A 24149-nucleotide genomic window follows, 5' to 3' on the forward strand; every position below is an offset into this window, starting at 1 on the left:
CCAATATCCCCACCTACGGGTGGGCGATATCGGGGAGCATTTAGGTTAAAAAAAAAAATAATCCGATCGTTTGGCCCTGGGGCCAAACGATCGCATTATGTGGGCGGCAATGGGGCAGTCGGATCGGGGACCGCATCAACGAGCCGATGCGGTCCCCAATCCGACCGGATTTTCTAACCTGGCCGATCGAGATCTGGCCAATTTCAGGCCAGATATCGGTCGGCCAGGCCGCTCTGCTCTCCCCATACACGGGCCGATTAGCTGCCGAATCGGTCCAAGGGACCGATATCGGCAGCTATAGTCGGCCCGTGTATGGGGACCTTTAGGGTGAAGACACACAGAGCTACTAGTACCATCTACTTGTCATAGCTACAACAACAGACAAAGCGGATCAATTACTCATTGTACTCATTGTGTCTGTGTGTTTTAGCAATTCTCAGTATTGTCTATGGCAGGGTATTTTATAACATTTAGTAGCTATGATAAGTAGCTTCTAGTAAATAGCTCCATGTATCTTCACCCTAAGGGCTCTGGCACACGGGGAGATTAGTCACCTGCGACAAATCTCCCTGTTCGCGGGCGACTAATCTCCCTGGATTGCCATCCCACCGGCGAAAATGTAAGTCGCCAGTGGGATGGCACACGCTGCGCAGGCGATTTTGGCTGAAAACGCCTCGCGAGGCAACTTTGCAGATTTGCCAAAATCGCCTGCGCAGCGTGTGCCATCCCACAGGCGACTTACATTTTCGCCGGTGGGATGGTAGTTCAGGGAGATTAGTCGCCCGTGACAAGGGAGATTTGTCGCGGGTGACTAATCTCCCTGTGTGCCAGAGCCCTAAAGAAGATGTTGTTGAGCCATGGTGGGAGACATTTAAGCTGGAATAAAGGAGAAAAGACACAACAGATAAGCTATGAAGAATACAATAGGAACCTACACAGCTTATCTGTTATCTGCTATGTAACCTGTACCATTTCTCGTTTTCTCCAACTTGAATGGCTGCCCCCTGTGGCTACACAGCATCTTTGTTTATATAAAAACTATAGTAGGGTTTCTGAAGGAAACACACCAGTTTTACCAGTGCAAAGCAGTAGTACTTAATCTATGAATTACTTTAATACGCTTTTATTTTTCTTACCGTTTCTTTAAAAGCGTGAAAAGGCTATTGAATTTTCATGACAAATCTTAACCACCCCACTACATGCAAGAAAATACCCTTTCAGAATAAGAATTAACTCATTTGTGCATACTCTACTAAATATTATACATGCATGGCACATATAAAGTGGAATGCTTGGACCCTGGGAATTTCTGGATACAGGGTCTGGTGTTGCTACATGTTGCCTAAGACACCCGATAATATATGTTTATTTTGCTGGATCAGGAGTTTTTACAAAGAATGCAGCTTAATCAAAATCAGATGGACATCACACTGAATAGTTAGACTCAAGTGCACCAAAATGTCACACAAAAACATAATGTGACTAGTTGGACACGCAGGGAAACTGACAAAGGTGGAGTAACATACAAGTATTGTTTTTCCGACAACTCAATGTAATTCACCTTATAATTGGAGGGTGTAAATCTGTTAACTGGCTCAAGTGCTTGTAACTTCATAAATCGGTCACTATTTCAAACCCTTCCGTGTCAGCACCTCATTGATATAAGATCCCATGCAATCCATTGGTCTCTGCTTTTTCTGTAAGCATGTATACATGCCCAAGGCCTTAAAATGCTTCAATATATGGAAGCTGCTATCTGCCTTTAAAGAATTTTATAACTGAATAAACTGCCCTAGAAAAGATAAGTCCCCTTTAACTTACTCATGTTCTCTTACAGTGATCTGCTGTCCTCCAGTCCATTCTAAACTACAGTTCCCATGGATACTGGAAGTTGTATTTAAAGGAGACATATTGGATACATGGAAAAAACATTAATTTTGTAGCCAATTATGAATAATACATGGCGATGGTTTCACTTTGTGCTAAAAATTAATCTTATCTGTAAAAATGGCCCCTTTATTGGAGCTACCTATAGATCCTATCAGTTGTCTGATGTTTGAAATAAAGGGTGGGTGTGTCCTAACGGTCCCAACCAGAAGCACAGTAGGAGGGGGAGAGCCAATCACAGCCCTGCAGTCACACAAGCAAAGGCAGGCTTCAGTTCCCTATCAGGTCAGCCTAGCTGCTGATTGGTTCCTATCCTACAGTGCAGTGTACAGAGGGCCGCCGGCATCCCTGCACATCCAGAGAATTAAGCCAGCAGGAAGTGGAACCGATGGGCGGGGCTAATAAGGTTTTGGTGGAATTTCTCAATAAATAAGTCTGAAACACAACTTTTTTTAAGCACAATCCTTCTATATCTAGAGGAGTATAACTCGCTGGTACATTCATAATTTGTATATAATAGGTCTCCCAACAGGGTATTCCTTGTCCAGCAGCAAATCCACCAAATTAAAGGGTAGAAAGGGTTTCTATCTTTTTTAAGGGTGCTTAGAAAGGCAAGAGAGACTTGGGTTTAATTTTTATCAAGCATAAGCCCTACCACTAAAAAACATAGCAGAACCTTCCTCTGCCATGGATTAATAAAAAAAAAAAAAAAAAAACATTCTAAACATGTATTGTACTGCTAATCATTAGGATGTAATCTTGCTGAATGTTAATTAGGTTGCTGGGTTGTTTCACTATTAAGCTGCTTTTCCAGTGACCAATATGCTACATGTTATATGTGCAACAGATGTTCTATCACAAAGCTGCTAGACTAAGAAACCAGTATCTTGAATTTCCATGTGATGGATTTCACCTTACTTATAAATGATTCCTTCTTCTTAGTGGGAACATTTAAATACCCGGAATATTCAGACACAAGTTCCATTTCCCAAAGTGTAAAAAGGAATAGCTCTATACCCAATTCATATGTAGAAGGTTTTGGAATATATTATACAAGTAAAGCTGGCCACACACAGGCTAACATTAGCCACCAATCCAAATCAAGGTGGCAGGTAAATAGCACAAGCATGGGGACGAAATAACTATTTTGCTGACTAAAATACTTTTTTGCTTAGGTCTCTATTAATATTGGATCTCTAGTCTGGTTGGTGGGCAAAGAGCCATGTATAGCAGCTTTCCATGAAGATTGCCTTTTCATCATTTTTACCCTGCCCTGACACATATGCCCCATGAATCATCTCAAATTGCTTCCCAGTACAGATCATGTAATTGATGAGCATATGGCACATATAAGTAATGTACTAAAAACACAGACATTTGTGTTTTAGGAGATGCATACAAACATTCAATTCCTATAGGCCACAATCATCATTTGCTTATTTACATTAAGCCAGCAAGTTACATAGTACTTAATTATTAAGACCTATGTTATAAATTATTATTAAAAACAGTATTAGAGGCCCCTTCTCACAAGAGCTTATACACAAATACAGCACAAGTGGCTATAAACTGGTACAGGCACCTTTTGATTGTTCTGTTCATTCTGGCCAAATGCAAAAACTAAAAAATTTAAATTATTTTTTTTTCCTACACAAATATTTAAATTTAGGTAGCTAAGCATAGATATTAGACATTACTCTTAAATATATGCAAATCACACTCTTAATTCATCTTAACAGAGTGTTAAATTCATTGCACATGAGCATTCTCCTGCAACAGCTTTTTTACAGTAACTTTTAAGACAACAAATGAAAGTGTATAAAAGTAATTATAATACAATGTACTCTTGCCCTACACTGGTACAAATGTTGTGTGTGCCGAAAAAAAGACTACTATAGTTTATATAAATAAGCTGCTGTGTAGCCATGGGGGCAGCCATTCAAAGGAGAAAAGGCACAGGCACATAGTAGATAACAGATAAAATACTACTGTATTGTACAGTGGCTGTTATCTGCTATGTTACCTGTGTTGTTTCTCCTTTTTTCCAGCTTGAATGGCTGCCCCCATGGCTACACAGCACCTTATTTATATGTAATACAGGTATAGGACCCATTATCCAGAATGCTCGGGACCAAGGGTATTCCGGATAAGGGGTCTTTCCATAATTTGGATCTCCATACGTTAAGTCTACTAAAAAATTAATAAAACATTAATTAAACCAAATAGGATTGTTATGCATCCAATAAGGATTATTTATATCTTAGTTGGGATCAATTACAAGGTTTTGTTTTATTTCTACATAAAAAAAGGAAATCAGTTTTAAAATTCTGAATTATTTGCTTATAATGGAGTCTATGGGAGATGGGCTTTCCGTAATTCGGAGCTTTCTGGATAACGGGTTTCCGGATAAGGGGTCCAATACCTGTATAGTAATATCTTTGAAGCAAATCCTCTCGTTTTACCAGTTCAGTGCAACAGTACATTATATTTTAATTACTTTAAAACACTTTAATTTTTTGGTGTTACTGTTCCTAAGGCATATGGCATAAAGTAAGCTATCACCATCTAAAATCATAGGCAAAAGGATACTTTTTTCCCAAGACTCTGGGACCAAATTTTCACTTTAGGTTTCTTCAACAGATGGAATCAACAGATAATTATGGGTCTTACATCAAAACTTATTTCTTTGGCCACCCAAATTTAGCTTTATATCATATTAGTTATTTCATATATATGTTGCCATAGGTTGCAGTTTAGGGAAGGCTAGTTAATCTCATCCCTAATGCAAGTTCTAGGTCTTTCAATTATATGATTTAATGTTGTACCTGATAGCATGTTTTGCTTCCCACCCAGATCACATTTGAACTGAAATCCATTAACACTAAGGGTAATGTAGGGCACACTTTTTGATCTATAAGCTTCTTAACTGCTAATGACAAACAGCACTTGCAATGACTGTACTGATGCTTCATGGCTGCACTTCATGACATCTTTATGCAAGTATCAAGATCTTTTATTTTTTTAGCACCTGATTAGATAGCCATAATTAAAAATTAATTGAAGGGACTGTTTTAGCCCTTACCCATGCCAATAGTTCACATGACTTCGGAAAGGCGAAGTGATGTATAGGCCTTTCCACCAGCGACTCCTATTGTTGCTGGTGGAAAGGCATTTTGAAGCTGTTAATGCTGTTAAAGGAACAGTAACACCAAAAAATGAAAGTGTATAAAAGTAATTACAATATAATGTACTGTTGTCCTGCATTGCTACAACTGGTGTGTTTGCCTCAGAAAGACTACTAAAGTTTATATAAGTAAGCTGCTGTGTAGCCATGGGGGCAACCATACAAAGGAGAAAAGGCACAGGTTACTTAGCAGATAACAGATAAACCCCCATTATATGGGGCTTATCTACTAGTTATCTGCTATGTAACCTGTGCCTTTTCTGCTTTTTTCCAGCTTGAATGGCTGCCCCCATGGCTACACAGCAGCTTATTTATATAGTAGCTTTTCTGTAACAAAAACACCAGTTTTTGCAGAGCAACAGCACATTATATTTTAATTACTTTAAAACACTTTAATTTTTTGATGTTACTGTTCCTTTAATATGGCAGCTATACTGATCATTTCCTAAATTTAACACATGGCCACATGTTATAGTATGGTAGGTTAATTATAAACATTAACTAAACCAGTAGGTCTTTCACTGCAGTCTAAAGGTGGCCATACACGCACCGATATTATCGTACGAAACCTCGTTTCGTACGATAATCGGTGCGTGTATGGTATGTCAGCGAGCCGACCGATGACGCAGGAAGCTGCTGAAATCGGTCGGCTCGTCGATCGGCCAGGTTAGAAAATTTTGATCGGGCGCCATAGAAGGCGCCTGACCAAAATTCTCCCTTCAGAGCTGAATCGGCAGAAGGAGGTAGAAATCCTATTGTTTCTACCTCCTTACCTGCCGATTCAGCCCTGAATGGTGTGTGGCGGATCTGACGATGTTTCGTGCGACCGATGGTCGTACGAAACATCGTCGGATCGCCACGTGTATGGCCAGCTTGAGGCTGATGCCCCTTGATGTTCGCCTGCGATAGCAGAACATTGTGGGGAATTAGCCTAAGACAGCAGTGAAAGATCTGTGCCCCAAAACCGCAATGAAAAATGTTAATAGTATGGTCACTGCTTTACAAGCAGTGGTTTTAAATAATCTGTGGAACATAATACTTGTAGTAACGGTCTAAAAGTCCATTTTCAGTTTTTCAAAAGCTCTCAAGCAATTGCACAATAAAAGGGATTGAATGAAGCAAGAATCAAGCACTTTTAGCAAGAGAGAGATGCACACAGGCAGAGGTATTAACAGCTATATTTGCATCTAAATGAGTTGTTTTGGGTGACTAGAATGCTAGAAAGAAAATGCTAAATATACTGAAGCTGGATGGACAACTGAAGTAATTAAAATAACACGGTTATGCCTCAGCACTGTTTCACTGTTTAATTGTACCACCTACTGGTTTAGTTAATGTTTATAATTGTGACTGATTTAAGAAATGTCCTTTATAACCTACCATACTATAACATGTGACCATGTGTTAAATATAGGAAATGATCAGTATAGCTGCCATATTAACAGTTCAATATTCAGGCCCGGATTTGTGGAGAGGCCACAAAGGCCCGGGCCTAGGGCGGCATGCGCACAGGGGGAGGCGGCCTGTCAATATTCCATCTGTGGTAATCCTACCCCATCCAGCCTTGTGGTAGCATTGTAGGTAAGTATTATCAACCCCCAGCCCCTGGTATATTAATACAAACAGTTATTTTCTTGTATTCAGATTTATGACTTATGTGCATTTTTCTATTCCCCGGTTTTACCTTCCCCACTGTTAAAGGAACAGTAACACCAAAAAATGAAAGTGCATAAAACTAACTAAAATATAATGTGCTGCTGCCCTGCACTGGTAAAAGTTGTGTGTTTACTTCAGAAAGTCTACTATAATTTATATAAATAAGCTGCTGTGTAGCCATGGGGGCAGCCATTCAAAGGAGAAAAGGCACAGGCACATAGCAGATAACAGATAAAACACTATTGTATTCTACAGAACTTATCTGTTATCTGCTATGTAACCTGTGCCTTTTGTCCATTTTTCCAGCTTGAATGGCTGCCCCCGTGGCTACAGAGCAGCTTATTATATAAATTATAGTAGTGTTACTGTAGCAAACACACCAGTTTTACCAGTGCAGGGCAACAGTGCATTATATTTTTATTACTTTAAAGCTATTTTATTTTTTGGTGTTACTGTTCCTTTAATTAAATGAATCATACTACTCTTGTGTCAGTGAGTTGATGAAGGAAGGAGTTTAGCCGTATGTCAAGTTACACACTACCCCAGGGTAACACTTTGGGAGGACAGAACAAACACCCTACAAGAATAAAATGTGGGTAACTCAGTAGTTAGGAGGTGAATAAAGGCCCCATTATGAGAACATACGGCACATACAAATACTAAGATTTAAGTACAGAGTATATATTTAAAAACTAGACACTGAACAAAGGGCTTGTGTATATATGTATTTTATGTGACAACTTTCAGACTGACGGCTGACGTCTAAAATCATTTGCACTTATAAGATTTTGCCAATTGCAAATGAGAACCCAAATTGAAGTTATTTAGCCAATAAGAAGTTATTTATCATCCCCATGTATGGCGCCCTCCAACAGGCCTACCAGACCAATAAAATGGCACCAGGGGGAAAAAATACACATGAGGCTCATTTATAAACATCAAGCATTAAATCATATTAAAGGAAAACTCTACCAAAAAGCACCCTTAACTATCACAGCCTAGACCCACCTCACCGTTTAAGTTTAAACTCTGTCCCTATCGCTAACCGGTAGCTAAAAATGCAGAGAATCACAGCCACGTACCTCCATCAACATCTTCTTACCGACTGAAGACTCTTCAGGTCTCACCGCAGAGACGGACCCGGCTTGCACATGCGCAGTTGAAGCTGATTTCCCACTACCTCCAACTGTGCATGCGCAAGCAGGTTCGTATTGGTGGAGAGACCCAAAGAGTCTTCAGTTGCTAAGATGATGTCGGACAGGTACGCTTGCTGCACTAGTCTGACCCTATTGCTAACCGCTAGCTAAAAATGCAGAGTTTAAGCTTAAAAACTATGCAATAAGAGAGAGGTCAGGGGTGTCTAGGCAATGATAGTTAAGGGTTCTTTTTGCACCCAGGGGTATTTAAACATTGAGAGCAAAAATTTCATTGGTTGCCATGGGTTACTGTCCAGGTACAAATATGCCCGCTGTTTATAAATGAGCCTCAGTGGATTCAGTTTGTAAAGGGGCAAAGCTACAATGAGAATACACAGTTCTGTGTAAAGGACTGTGCATTCTCTATGCCCAGGGCAAGTGAAGAGAAACAGGAAGAACTGGAGCTGCACAGAGACATTATTTGTAAAGGACCCTTGCACATTTAATGAACTTAACATGTGCCTTTCCCTGTAGTACAGACTTTCACCATAGGAATCTATAGAATCTTTAGCCTGTCACAAGCAGCTAGATACAAGTTGCTCGTGCAGTATGGTACTTGCGTTCTGTAACCATGAGAAGACCTTTATTTAAAGCATTTGCTATGTGGTTCTGTATGTTTCACTGCACAGCACTGTACATGTTCATTGATCTTCTCGTTACCCACAGGGTAGGAGACCAACACAAAACACAAACAAGGAAGGGGGAGGGGGGATCTGGTTTGACCTATTTTCTTCAGTATTAGATCCAGTCATTGTATATACAGACCAACAAAGAATTAGGAGTCCCATTAACATCTGTGATGAAATGCATGCAAGCAGAGCAGTCAAGGAAAAAGCATACAAGGTGTCTCTAATTTAATCAGTTGATCTGATCAGATTTGCCCAAAGGGCAAAATCTCCCAAATGCAAATGCAAATTGCATCAGTACAGTAACCAAAAGCAAAAATTGTGTGATTTTACTCAGGACTACTTATGTGAATGTTTAGGGTCTACGCCCATAGGACACATAAAGCACATTTGCTTTCCCTCCACTCCACCTGGGAGAAAAGTGGATCCGCTGTTAGTGTGCTCCATTTCGTAGATTCATTCACAGACATGGCTTTGGCCGGTGGGGAAAAAAGCAGAGAGGATACCGGCGAGGAAACAAGAAAGGAAAGTATTTTCGTGATGATACCCAATCCGTGTAGTTCCACACAGTCTGACGCCAATGGGGCAATGGGATAGAACGCATGAGAGCAGATAGGCTTTCCTCAGCCTGGGTGAAAAATGCATACGGATGAATGTGGACAATCTACTTTGTGTGTCCCTGCTCATAGAGTCTAATTTTATCTGAATATACACTAATGGTGTGACAGAAAAGTGAGGATCAGTGTTTTTTCCCCCAGAGTAAAACATCTAGGGACACATTCATGAAAACACAAGTTTGAATCCTGAATGGGATAAATTCGGATTGGATACGATAAATTCTTAAGATCGCAAATATCACGAATATGCTTACGAAAAAACGTATTAGTCACGATAATATCGTATTGGCGATCCGAAAGTCACAAAATTTTCGTACCAAACGATCGTAAAATGCAGGAAAACCTTTCCGACTTTGATCCTTCTGTGCATGATTTTGGAAGCCTCCCATAGGAATCAATGGCACTCTGCAGCTCCAACCTGGCCCAAGGAAAGTCACGATACCGAAGCCTGAATGAATCCGAAACTTTCATACTCATACTCGCGACAATATCATTTTTTCACACAAATTTTGACGCAAAGTACGAAAAAGTCACACAAGCTACGAAAAAGTCAGCGAACGAACGCTCGGAGCGTTCGTGGATTACTAAATGTCCCCCTTAGTGTAACACATACCTAAGCTGAACATCCAAAAATAAAATTAAAAAAACAACACACACAACCAACAACAGGAGGAACAAAACTCGGTCGGAAAGAAATAATTTAATAAATTAATAAATAATTAATAAATATTAAAACATTAATTTGAATATTTTTAAAGTTATTTCTCTTTTGCATGATTGTTTATATTTTCTGTCCTGGCTCTGAAGCAATCCGATTAACACACTTGAAAGAGAACTGACTTCAAGAGTCAGACCCAAAGAGCAAAAAGGGATACAATTAAATATACAAATAAGTTTAAAACCATTAACAATGAATTTAGTGATTGAACAAGGTTTCGGTCTGCGAACCCAGATTGGGCTCAATCACGGGTTGCTTCTTACCAGACAAAATACTTTTAACTGTGCCTTGCAAGCTGGTTACACAATCACTTAGTTCCCATTCATTGTTGTGATACTGTGGCAAAGAGCCCATTCCATTTGATGTAACCATAAAGGGCAGGTGACAGGTATACAAGACCCTTTTAAATCTTGGGCCCAAGTTAAAAAAGGGGTGGATCCACACACCAGTAATCTCTTGCCACTGTCACAATCCTGGGGACAGGGCTCTTAAGGGCTCTGGCACTCAGGGAGATTAGTCGCCCTTGAGAGGATACTTCCCCGAAACCGCGGCGCCACGTTTGCCATCCCACCGGCGATTCACATTTTCTCCGGTGGGATGGCATTTCGGGGAGATTTGTTGCGGACAACTAATCTCCCCGTGTGCCAGAGCCCTAAAGGAACAGTAACACCAAAAAATTAAAAAGTGTATCAAAGTAATTAATATATTATGTATTATTGCCCTGCACTGGTGAAAGTTGTGTATTTGCTTCAGAAACTTATATAACTCATATAAATAAGCTGTTGTGTAGCCACGGAGGCCATGTTATTTAAAAGGTTAAAGTGAGAGTTCACTCCTTCGTAAATATCCTGTACAAGTGAATAGAGAGAAGAGGAATTTAATCTGGCAACCTGTGGCGTGCTCTATTTCACCTCAAACCTGTTCCAAAATCCTATTTCCTGAATATGCACAAGATAAAAAATACATTTTCAAATTGATTATAACTGAACGGTATTTAAATCTGCACAGAACATTTTCCATATTTCATTTTTTTTAAACAAAGTTTTAATTATGGAATTTACACACAACTGCAGAGCAGCAGTATTCTGAGCACATGCTGTGACAATGCCTGCTGTTCTCCAAGACAACTTAAGCAAACAACTGGCAAATATATACTGGGGTCACCAAGCTCTGTGCAAACTGCAGCAAGGGCAAAAACACGAGGCAACAGAATTTTACAGTGCTATAAATATTTCCTATAGAAGCTTGTTACTTTATTATTGTACCTGCTGCTCTCATGGAGCAGTTGATAATGAGATGGCACACCAAGAAACTATGCAACTATAATGTTTTATAATGTTTTTTCCCTTTGCATATAAGATGAATGTATAAATATAAAATTATGTGGCATCCCTGGCATATCATTTGGCACCAAAATGCAGAATCTATGATGTTATCTTACTGCAGAGATGGCATTAACAGCAAAACATTGCTTTGCCAAAATGGCATCAAAGTGAAGCCACAAAGTCATATCCCTAAATCGTCAGTGATGTGGTGTCTACTAACTGAGCCAATAAACTACTTTATGCAACCACAATAAGGGATCAGCATTTTTTGGATTTTCCTTTGACTCTGGGCAGGTGGGTCTAGAGACTGTTTAGCACCTGACACCTGAAAAGGTATTAAGATAACAGGTAGAGCACTAACATTGCACATCAGTGATGACACCATATTCATCATGACGCAATAAAGAAGTGGATTACAAATAAGTTGTGATATATAGATGGATGGATGAGGTTGATATTGTTTTGGAAATTCAGATACTAAAAGTCACTTGAGGAAAAAAGGTAAGGTTTATTTAACACATACATGGGTTCTGAGTAATGTCAAGTCAGAACAAGAGAACAAAGACAGCAAAGGGTTTTTATAGACAAAAAGAGTATACAACATAAGAACATATGAGTATAGGCATTACTAGAAAGAGAGCATAGAGATATCTCTTCACAGCACAGAAAACAAAGAACTGCTCTTACAGCCAAACAGGTGGCTGTGTCTTCAAGGCCAATGTAGTAGTAACCAAGGCAAGCTGGAGAACAGAATCAGGGGGCCCTGTGGGTAAATCTGCACACACAGAATTTATACCTTATCAATATAAAAATGTAAAAAAAAAATCTATAATATCAATGGTAATACAAGAGGAAAACAATTAAACAACCACAATTAGGTAAATGTGAAACACATAACCAAACTTGCATAAAACATACTGGGCAACATAATGAAACCTCAATAAATTGAGGTAAAATCAATAGAGATGAGCCAAAGAATAAACTTTTGGAAACATCTAAAATGCAGCCAGATCTCTAGGACACACTGCATCTAAATCCTGAAACACTGGTGAGGTCTTACAAGGTGATCACCTCCCCTGACATAGGAAGTATATATATGAAAAGCCTATACAAATCAGGCCATTGGAGTCTATATTATGGCTTCCAAAAAATGCTGGGTGACCATAAATTTCATATTCATAACTCTAAAACATTCAGATATGCATGTCTGGTCAACTAGGCCCAGAGAGTGTTAAAAGCTTTGAACTCAATAACCCGTGTGTGATACCTCCAACACAGAAGGATTTGTTAAAGAATCTTGTATTCTTCCATTGTGGACAGTGGGTAAAGTTTTGATTTTATTTTACTATTATCAACAAAGACAGTAAAATTTAGGTATCTGACACTAACCAGGCATCTGCAGACATGCTTAAGTAATTATTGATACTGAGTGTCTACACAAAATTCCTGGTCTTTGATTCGTTGCCTTTCTAACCAACAGAAGATCGTATGTTTGAACTTTCCACCGTAGATATGTCTAGAATAGATGTGGGATATATGTACAAAGGGATGTGACACCACAATACATCCATACAAAAATCTAACACTCCAGTATATTGAGTTGAGTTGCTAAAAGCCCTTATAGTATCTTTCAAGTGTAAATTTTGCAATTGTACAACAGATTAAAGGTAGAAGTCAACAAACTCAGACAGATGTTTTTCCATAAAGAATTGGATATCCAAGTTAATCTGAAAGGTATTTATGTACAGTATTTTTGGAAGGTGGCAGTGGATTGCATTGGCCTGGGTGCAGGCACACTGAGCAGGCTTAGTATGCAGTTACATACCGAAAACTGCTCAGTATGCTGGCATCCAGGCCAATACATTGACTTAGGGTGCAAGCCAAAAGTCACCTCACCGGCAGGAGCCTAAAGTCCCCAGACATATAGTCTAACTTGTTCTGGACCACAACTCCCTCTTCTTTATCTGCCAAAGTGTTATCTCATAGTTTTTTTTTTAGTGTAAAGGTCCCCATACACGTTGAGATTCGATAGCTTGGCGAGATCGCCAAGCGAGCGGATCTTCACCCGATGTCCCCACCTACGGGTGGGCGATATCGGGGAGCGTTTATGTAAAAAAAAAAAATAATTCGATCATTTGGCTCTCCGACTGAATTTTCTAACCTGGCAGATCAATATCTGACCAATTTTAGGCCAGATGTCAGGCAGGCCCCTCGTTTCTGCCCCTACTCGGGCCGATAAGCTGCCGAATTGGTCCAAGGGACCGATATTGGCAGCTACTATCGGCCCGTGTATGGGGACCTTAACGCTTTCTGCCTTTAAATAATTTGTGTTTGAACTCAAAGGGTAGAAAACAAAGATACAAAATCCAAGATACACAATTCCAAGGGTAAACCTTGGAAAACTGTCCTCAAGGCCCACAGATCCAATAGTTCTGAAGTCAGCTAAATTACCATCTTAATAGGGCGCCCAGCCAAACTAAGTGGCCACTGATCACAACCATCCTATTTCTAAGAGATTTTAACTAGCAAATATGTCAATTTGGGCCCAAACAGTGGCAAGCGGATGAGCAACACCCTGTACAACCAGCATACGGAACACAGATATGTTTGGTATACCACGCACTTGTAATGAGGTGTAGTTATACGAGGTCACTGCAAAGCAACAAACAAGTTACATTAGCTTCTTTTACACAAAGGGGCAGAAACCACCATGCACAATTTTCATGCATTCAGCATTGAATGTTGCCATAGGTACAGCCCAACTGAGTAAAATGTGATCAGTGTTGCTGTGTGGCAAACAATCACATCCAGTACATAAGAAGCAGCATTCCTAAAACCTGTATGTTTATTACTATGAAATTATATTACTTTATTAAACATTACTGCAATAAATATAGAAAACTTAAGTCATTTTAAATTTAGCAGGTGGTTTTGTTACATTTCAGCCAATTCATACTTTGAATAATCCACTGCTATTTGGAATATAACACCGGAACGTTTAACATTTGTAACTAAATTAATATTCTGTTTCAAGCTGTACTTGTGTAGGAGTCATGCTCCCATTTTTTAATAAAATGCACTTTTGTCACTTCTGGTCATGAAGAAACAGAATTTTGCCCAGGTGCAGTAACCCACAGCAACCAATAATATGGTTGATTTTAAACAGGGGACCAGTAAACACTACCTAGTTGGATTCTATTGGTTACTGCACCCGAGCAGAGTGCCTTATATTACATAACCCCAGTTCCTTATGGTTTTTTTTTTATTTCATAATTTTAAAATATTGATCTAATCAATGGCAATTAAATCTGAGTTCCTGTATCATTTGGGGATAAAATTTAACTGCTTTATGCCCCCACGTGTGCCTTAACCACCAATTCTGCCATACAGCAGTGGGTAGCTCAGAATAGGGGTTATTAAACAAAATAATACAGCAATTCTCATTGATTTCAAAGATCTAAATTTTAATGTAGTTTATTCCTCATAAAATTGTCAGAATCGCTTTAGCCACACAAGCTTATTCCTAAAGGAAATAAATGTAGCTCACATCCAATTCCCCTGTAGTGTGACATTCTGCTACATGCCATAAAAGCACATATTTCCAAAGTAAAAATCTAATTATATATTTTTTTAAAGTTTTTTCATAACATAGTTTGAATATCAAGCACTATCACTGCAGAATCATTAATCATAACTTAAAATAAATACCAATACATACCCTAGCACCCAGCTAATATGCTGCCGGGTGCCTAAACTGGAGCTTTAGTTATTGTATCACAATAAATAAAATGTTGTCACCCAAATTGTCTAATTTAATTGTGACTACTTCCTTTAAAACAACCTTAAAAGGAACACTTAACATTCTATTCCCTTCCAATATTATCTCTGTTCCACAGCATTTTATTTATGTTCTGTGCTTTAGGCTAGTTCCACAGGTGGCGGATTCTCGGCCTGCGTTTATCTGCTCCTAATGTGCCTGCTGGATTATTCAGTTCAATGCTGAAACCCACTGAGTAAGCCCACACCCAGGCCAATGCAATGGGTCCAGGTGTAGGCAGACCAAGAAGGTTTTGCAGAGCATAGGGCAAATTCTTAGCCTGCATTTATCTGTAACCCAAGAAACCGCCATGTGTGGCATTAGTCTAAAGCATAAATAGCTAGATAAAATTTCATGCTGTCACATAAAGGCACACATCTGTATCTTATTATGCACAATCCCATCCCAGTTTCTGCCTCCGCCCCGCAGGACCTCCTCTTTTAACCAAAGTAGGAGGTCAGCTGCTCTGCTGGATACAGATCATGACACTTAAGCTCCCCTTCGGTGTCAATGTTTGGGTGGCATGAGAAGGCCCACATTGGCAATCTGTACAGCAGAGGCGCCCAATGCCGGATTTATTATTTCAGCACCCCGAGGCCACCCCCATTTCCCTCCCCCTCCCAGAATCGTGCGCATGGGCATCCATTTAGCTCACATAGGAGGTGTTGAAGTTTTCTGTCCCCAGTGCTCCACATGTGAGCAAAGTTTAAGTGCGGCATGCCGTCCTAGGCCAGGGCCTTTGTGGCCTCGCCACAAATCTGGGCCTGAAGGCACTACCGTCAGATATCATAGACAGTAGCTATTAATTGGGCCTATGTGTACCCAAAAATCCCGAAATGCCATTCCACCGGCTAGAATGTAAATCGCCGGTGGGATGGCACATGTGGTGCCACGATTTGCCAAAGTTGCCTTGAGTCGAAACTTCAGCGACTTTGGCAAATTGCGGCACCGCGTATGCCATCCCACTGGCAATTTAAATTCTAGCCGGTGGGATGGCATTTCGGGGAGCTTAGTCGTCCACGACAAGGGAGATTTGTTGCGCGCCGACTAATCCCCCCTGTGTGTCACAGCCTTTATTGTTGTTTTCCAAATGACCAATTAGTCAGTGGAATGTCCTTTGAATCATCTCCCATCAAATGATCCACAAGAATTGACCTTACAGTCAGTGACTTACAATACAGTTATCACTGCTTATCCCTTGGTCAAGTATTTTGACTGCCAATACATATACATTATATATATATATATATATATATATATATATATATATATATATATATATATATATATATATAATTTTTTTTTTTTTTTGTGTTTATATAATACATAGACATAAATGTATCCTTGTTCAGCCAGAGACATACCAATCTTCAAAACAATCATATCCATAAAGAAAAAAAACAACAAATATGTACACAGAAGTAAAAAAAAAAAAACAATGCACATTTGCCTTTTAACACTGAACATCTATTATTACACGTCCTACAGCACAGACAAGAATTCTTAATGATGAACTGCATGTTCTTGAAAATGCATTACAATGCACAATAATATCTTTAAGAGCAATTTTACTCATCTACAAACAAAGCTGACTGAAAGTAGTTTGAGGCATCCCTACTATCTAGCTGTTTTAATTTCAATGATTCATTTATATTGTGGCATATTTTTTAAAAATTACATCATAAAAGTGGGTGGAGCCTGTTTGCTGAGAACAAGTCAACATAATACATCACACTTCCATACTAAAACCCACAATAAATCACGCATGTGCTGTTTTAGGCAGACAGAAAGAAGCTATTTCCCTGTGAGCAAGACAAAATTACAAAAAGATACTGCAGTGCCATCTGAAGACCCATATATCTATCAGCAATTCAGAAGGTTACACCATGGCATGACCTTTAATACAGGGTATGATATTTATATCTGGCACATTCAGTTCTGCTTCATTGCTGGGAATGCATCAGCCAGGATGATTCAAACTGAAAGCTGTCAATTGTAAGAAGTAGACCTGTAATAATGTATATTGAGTACAGCATGATATTTCTTTCTAAAATAAGACAGTTGTTAGATATTAAGTCAACTGTGTATTAGACCATATCTCACAATTCAGCTAGGCAGCTGAATTTTTACTAGAATGTTGGCCATCTGAATAAGCTCATGTAAAAAAATTGGGCTACCGGTATATATTCCTTTTAACTGTGGGACAATGCAATCTCTAACTTGAGGTGGTTTCTCTGTAAGAGAACTTAAAGGAACAGTAACACCAAAAAATGAAAGTGTTTTAAAGTAATTAAAATATAATGTACAGTTGCCCTGCGCTGGTAAAACTGGTAAGTTTGCAACAGAAACGCTACTATAATTTATATAAATGAGCTGCTATGTCAACACGGGGGCAGCCATTGAAGCTGGGAAAAGGAGAAAAGGCACAGGCACATAGCAGATAACAGATACGCTTTGTAGAATATCATGGGGTTTTATCTGTTATCTGCTAAGTAACCTGTGCCTTTTCTCCTGTAAATGGCTGCCCCTGTGGCTACACAGAAGCTTTATTATATAAACTATAGTAGTCTTTCTAAGGAAAACACACCAGTTGTACCAGTACAGGGCAACAGTACATTATATAGTAATTACTTTTATACACTTTCATTTTTTGGTGTTACTGTCCCTTTAAGAGAGTTTTCAGGCATACCCAATTTAACTCAACGGAAGGTGGCAGGGGGCAATTTCTGTATACTGAATACCGTCCTGTGTGCCATCAATTTAGGAATATCATTTACTGTCATATACAAGGCAAATTTTCTTTTAACAACTTTTTCTTCATTGCAACCTCAAAAACAATGGAAATTAGATTTTATTCAAAGGTGAGCAGTGCCGGGGTTAAAGACAAGGTAAAATGTAAAATAAAAGTGTAACAAAAATCATAAGTGAGTATGAAGAAGCAGATAGTGAAGAACCAGGGCAAAAAAGTATACATAAAGCCAATAGACACACCCAAATGCATGTATACATAAAGCCATACATGCTCAGATTTGGTCAGCCAGTTTTGCAGATTTTGGACATGTAAGCCGCACCATGCAGCCATATAAGAGAACATATATTCTGTAAAGAACAAGTTGCTAGTAAATTATGCTTGCCATATTTTTAAAAATAAAACCTATCTGTAGCCAACTTCAGTTAGCAGATACAAATTTATTTGAAATACAGAAACAAAATGTAATAAAGGGAAAGGAACAGATAGGAAACAATTGTCACAAACTACAGAAGGAATAGCTAGGAATGGTAAGATAGAATCAGTGGTTATAATATACAGGCAAACAGAACAAAACACAATGTGCCAAACAGTGGAAATACACTGTAAAGGTAGTCTGAGAACTGAAACACTGGGAGAGGCAGAAAGCACCCTACAAAAGCAGGTATACCAGTCAGTGAGGCTGAAAACTCCCTGAGAACTGAGACAGGACACAGTAGAGAAGTAGAAAGTGGCCTAATAAAGTCTGGCATGGGACAGGTAGGATGAGACCCATGAAGTGCTGCAGGTGGACAGGTTTAAAGTGACCTGAGAAGTTCCAAGGGGGACAGGGAGAAAGCAGCCCAAAAAGTGCCATAAGAGAGGGGGAGAAAGTAGCCTTAAAAGCGTCACGGGACAAGGAGAAAACTTTCCAAAAAGTGAGAAAGTGGCCTTATAAGTGCAGCAGGGGACAGAGTGGCAGTGACCTGAAAAAGAGGAGAAAGCTGTCGGTGCCAAGTGGGATAGCGAGAAAGGCCGAAAAGTGTTTAAAGAAAATGGCCCAAAAAGTGCTGCAAAGGACAAGGAGAAAGCCTGACAGGGAGAACATGACCTAAGAAGTGCTGTAGGGGACAGAGTAAAAGTGACCAAAGAAGTGCAATGGGGGACAGAGAGAAAGCGGCCTGAAAATTTCAGGAACAAAGCGGCCCTAAGAGTGTCACAGAGGACAGGGAGAAAGCTGCCCAAAAAGTGCTGAAAGGAACAGCGATAAAGAGGATTCAGAAGTACATAGGGGACAGAGTGAAAGTGCAGAAGGGAATGGGAAGAGAGCAGCCCGAGAAGTACCGTGGGGGACAGGAAGAAAGTGGCCCAGGAAGTACTGTGGGTGACAGGGAGCAATGTTCCCTCTAATTTCTTCTTGGATGTGTTTTCACACAAAATTCTTTGAGCGCACCACAATTTATTGTGCGTGCTAGTCTAAAAATGTGTATACGGGCGCACAAGTGCACAGCTTAGGGGGTAAAGTGACAGCTAGAAATTGGGCTGACAAGTAAAAGTGACCTGAGAAGTTTCGCAGGGGACAACGTGAAAGTAACCCAAGAAGTGCTATGAGGGACAGGGAGGAAGCTGCCCAAAAAGTGCTGCAAGAGGGCGAGAAAGCAGCCTTGCAAGTGCCACAGGTGACAAGTGGAAGTGTCCTGAGAAGGGGCAGAGTGAATGTAACCCAAGAAGGGATGCTGGGGGACTGAGTGAAAGCAGACCAAAAAGTGTTGCATGGGACAGGAAGAAAGCTGCTGCTCCCAGGTGAGTGGGAGAAAGTGACCCGAGAGCTGGCTCAGTAAAGAAGGTAGCAGAGGCCCAGTAACTGGGGACAGTGTAAAAAACAAACTAGGAATAGGGTATGAAGAGATTTGGCCTGTGAACTGACACAGTGGACTAGAAAGTGGCATAGGAACTGTTTTACGTGAGAGGCAAAAAGTGTCCTAATGACTTGCTCAAAGTTAAGGGAAAAGTTCTGTGAACTGGCACAGTATAAGAGAAAGCAAGTTGGAAAAAGGCACAGAGGTGAAAGAAAAATCCTAGAGAAATGGCTTAGCAGTAAGCAGAAATTGGTCTTGGAAGAGGTACTGTAACAGGTGCATGGAAGATAATGGAAAAAGGTAGGGAAAAAACAGTTGAGGAAAATTAGGAAAAAGATATTGAAAAAAAAAGAGCAGCCCAGAAAAAAACACTGAAATAAAAGCAGCCTATGAGATTACATAGGGTTGAGGAAAACAGACCACCTGGAAATAGGTACAAGGGAGAGAGCAGGAATTGGGTCAGGAAAAATGGAAGCGGAAAGTGGCCCTGGTACTAACATAGAAATGAGAAAGAGCAACTTGGAAAATGGCACACATGAGTGAGAATTTAGCCAAATACAAGGCTGGAAAGTGAAAGAGGAAATTAAAAAAGAAATACAGAAATTGGCACTAAAACATTGGGGGGAAAAAGAACCAAACCTCACACATTGTAGAAAGCAGAATGTGGAGTAGGTAAAGGGGTAAAGAGGGCAAAGAGTGCAAAGTGGCACAGGAACTGACAGAGCAGGGGAATAGGAAAATGCTGTCACATGGGGCAAAGGAAAAAAGGATAGATAGATAGATAGATAGATAGATAGATAGATAAATAAATAGATAGATGATAAGATAGATAGATAGATGATAAGATAGATAGCATCAAAAGCCACCAAAAGTGAGAAAATACTCTGTTGGCAAATTAAAACAGAGGCTAGTGAGAATTGACAAACTGAAGGAAAGGCTAGCAAGTTTTCCACATGTTTACAAACACAGACTATAATTTAGGTTATTTGGGAAAGATATTTCTAAGGAAGGTAAAATATAATAAAGTTGCAAAAAAATTATTTTTTTTTTTTAAAAATAGAGAACTAAGTGGTTTTATAGGGCCCATATGAATGTGCAGAATCAAGGTGACAGGGTGTGCTAGAGGTTCCCCACAAACAGATATATTGGGACACCTAGAAATAAAATTATTGGAAGTGTGAATGGGGCAGTTTATTTTCAAAGCTAAAACACACTAAACAGAGGAGGGGGGGTAAACAAACATAAAAGGCAAGAAGAGCAGCAGGGCTGAATGGGGGGTGGAGGGGGCAGAGAAAGACCTGGAGGCCAGGATCCAGGGGGTCTCACTCCCAAGCAGGCATAGGAATGAAGGCAAGGAGAACGTGGGGGTGTACATGGAATTAGACAGCATGAATACATTTTAAAGCAAACCAAGTGGGCTGTAGTGCGACTGACTAATGTGAGAGACGGGAATGCTCCTCGTGTTAAAATGCATTAACAAAAAAAAAAAAAAATATGGGGGAGGGAGACATTTCCCTGGATAAAGCCTATAGCCCCTCTGCCAATGGATCAGCTCCCCGGTTATCAGTACACTGCACTCTCGCACTTTGCAGAGGGATAGAAAGCCACTGACCTGCTGCAATGCTTCTGGTGCTGTCGCCACCGCCGCCGCTGTAGCTGCTGTAGATTGTGCGTCTCTGGAGATAAAGCCGCTGCTGTTTGCTGGAGGGGGTTACTCCACCGGGCAGAGCACAGGCACACAAGGCAGGAAGGAGAAGCCTTGCTGTGTGTGTGCAACTAGGAGAGCCAAGCGGGTGGGAGGGGGGACAATCTGCGGGTGCAACAGCCCTAAAGGCAGGGGGAAGGGAATAAGGGGGTCTCCGTGGTTCCCTTTGAGACCCCCCCAATTAGGAAATACAGGAGAGAAAAATGAGGAGGAAAAAAATTCCGGCTGGAGTTTAAAACAAAGAGGCGGAAATAGCCGATGTGTGCCGAGGACAGCCGAGTGGGAGAGGTGCGCCTGCGCCAGGCAGTAGGGGGAGGACAGTAGGGCTGGGAGGAGGGGAGAGCGGCAGGTTGTACTTCGCTGATACAGTGAGGAGAGAGGTGTGAGGTTTTCCCAGCTGCTATTCAAGTTGGCAGGTAGGTATCAGAAGTTTGTGAGCAATGAGGCCATTGTCACTTTGGTTTCTGTTAACCCTGCCCTGTAATACATAGAAACATGTCTTTGTTATTGTCAGAGGAAAGAGGCAGCAGTGATGCTTCTCTTCTCTTTCTCTTACTGCACCACATAGGGTTCTCACCTAGCCAAAAATTATACTAAACAAAAATGTAATAAATAAGGAAAAATACAGCATATATAGGTCGACTGGTTTTCGGAACAAATGGCAACCATACTACTACATGGGAATTTTTTGTTTCCATTTAATGCCCATCCTTTAGATCATGTTGCTCATGAACCATTGGTTGGGAAATCACTTCTTTAGATTGTAAGCCCCTCTGAGCCTTTGATCCCATTTTATACTGCAATGGTAACCCTTTTTTGGTAAATTATTGTAATCCCCTGTTTGTTATAAATAAATGCTGAGTAAAGTGCTGAGTGACTTGCTAGTCCTATAATAACACTGATAAGTCTACTTGTTGGCAGGGCCCACACTGCTCATGGGATAATTTGGTTATAACTGGGGTGCATTGTGAGGGTGACTTGATGGCAAGGTGTATATAGAAGTAGTAACACAGGCATCTGCAGGAAACTTTCCAGAGGGAGTTAAAGAGTAGTCAATCAAAAGCAACCTCTTTTACTAGACTAAAGGTGGCCATACATGCTAAGATCCACTCACTTGGCGAGGTCGCCAAGTAAGCAGATCTTCTCTTGATATCCCCCCCTACAGGTGGGCAATATCGGGCTAATTCGGTTTTGAATTAGAAGAACAGGTATGAGCCGATTGTGGTCCCCAATCCGACTGATTTTTAAACCTGCCCGATCGATATCTGGGCAATTTCACAGTGCCCATACATGGGGCAAATCGGTGTAAGGTACCGATCGCCCCGTGTGTAACAACCTTAAGCCTGTATGAAAGTGCTGAGGTAATGTCAGGTTTGTAGTAAATTAATTTATTAGCAAAGCCCAGAAAGTTTCCATAATTATGTAAGTATGGGACTGTTTAGGTAGAGAGTAAAAATTATATGGTGTTGCAATATACATAACAGAATATTAGGTGATATTATATATATATATATATATATATATATATATATATATATATATATATATATAGTGAATAATGTACCTCCCCTCCATTGAAAAAAATATAGTGAATAATGTAAATAATTGTAAAAAGTGTTAATAAATGTAGGATCATGTACGTGGTATGTAAAATTATGCAGTCACGTATACCTTTATTGGGACTGCACTAACAAATCCATAATGGAGGAGGACCTTGGAGTCCTTGTAGATAATAAACCTGGCTGTAGCAAGCAATGCCAGGCAGCAGCTGCTAGGGCAAACAAGGTTTTGAGCTGCATTAATAGGGGCATAGATTCACGGGAGGAAGGGTTTATTCTTCCACTTAACAGAGCGCTGTAAGGTCCCACCTAGAATATGCCATGCAGTTTTGGTCTCCAGTGAATTAGAGAGGGTTCAGACAAGGAGAATTAAGCTGGTAATGGGTACGGAAGGCCTCAGTTGGGTCTGTTTACAATGGAAAAGAGGCACTTAAGGATTGATATGATAACTATGTATACATATATAAGGGGATCATATAATAATCTCTCTAATGCTTTATTTACCAGTACGTCCTTCCAGCAGACACAAGGGCACTCATTCTTATTAGAAGAAAGAAGGTTCCATCTGTATATACAGAGAGAGCTGTGAAATTGTAAAATTCTCTCCCTGAATCAGTTGTACTGGCAGATACATTAGATAGCTTTAAGAGGGGTTGGATGGCTATTTAGTAAATACAGGGTTATTGAAGTTAATCCAGGGACTGGTCCAATTGCCATCTCATAGTCAGTAAGCAATTTTCCCCCCTCTGAGGCAAATTAGAGACGCCATAGAAGGGTTTTTTCCTTCCACTTGGATCAACTAGCAGTTAGGCAGGTTTTATATAGACATTAAAGATTGAATTTGATGGACATTTGTCTTTTTTCAACCTATGTTAGTTCAAGAGATGCACCGGGATAGTTTACAGCAGGACTGTCAAACAGGAACAGAGCTGCCAATCAATGGCAAGACTGGACCAGAACAAAAGTGGCTTCATGGCAAGTAGTGTTCAGTCTCCTAACAAAATAAATAAATATTAAGAGAAGAGCTCAAAACTGGGACCATACTACCCCCCTGCCCTATAACACACACACACACATGCAAACAGTCTCTCTAACATACATAGACACAATCACAGACACAAGTAGATTTCACCTTTCCCCCAGTGATGCAGTCATTTTCTAACTCTCACACAATCGCACATACACACAGCATCATATCACCAGGCTGAGGCACAGAGAAGATACAATGTAACAAGTTTGAGGCTGCAGCAGCTGCCACAGGGACCTTCACTG

The 24149-nt window shown here is 40.2% G+C and overlaps 1 protein-coding gene across 1 annotated transcript in view; it reads right to left on the bottom strand.

Annotated features, from left to right (window-relative positions):
- pcgf3 (polycomb group ring finger 3) overlaps positions 1 to 21254 on the bottom strand; it is a 38155-nt gene extending 16901 nt beyond the window's left edge. Inside the window, 1 exon segment of the mRNA NM_001016847.1 lies at positions 21226 to 21254. The gene's annotated coding sequence lies outside the window, so the exon portion shown is untranslated.
- Positions 21255 to 24149: the final 2895 nt, after the last annotated feature.

This window comes from Xenopus tropicalis, chromosome 1 (assembly GCF_000004195.4).
Source record: "Xenopus tropicalis strain Nigerian chromosome 1, UCB_Xtro_10.0, whole genome shotgun sequence".
NCBI classification, from domain to species: domain Eukaryota; kingdom Metazoa; phylum Chordata; class Amphibia; order Anura; family Pipidae; genus Xenopus; species Xenopus tropicalis.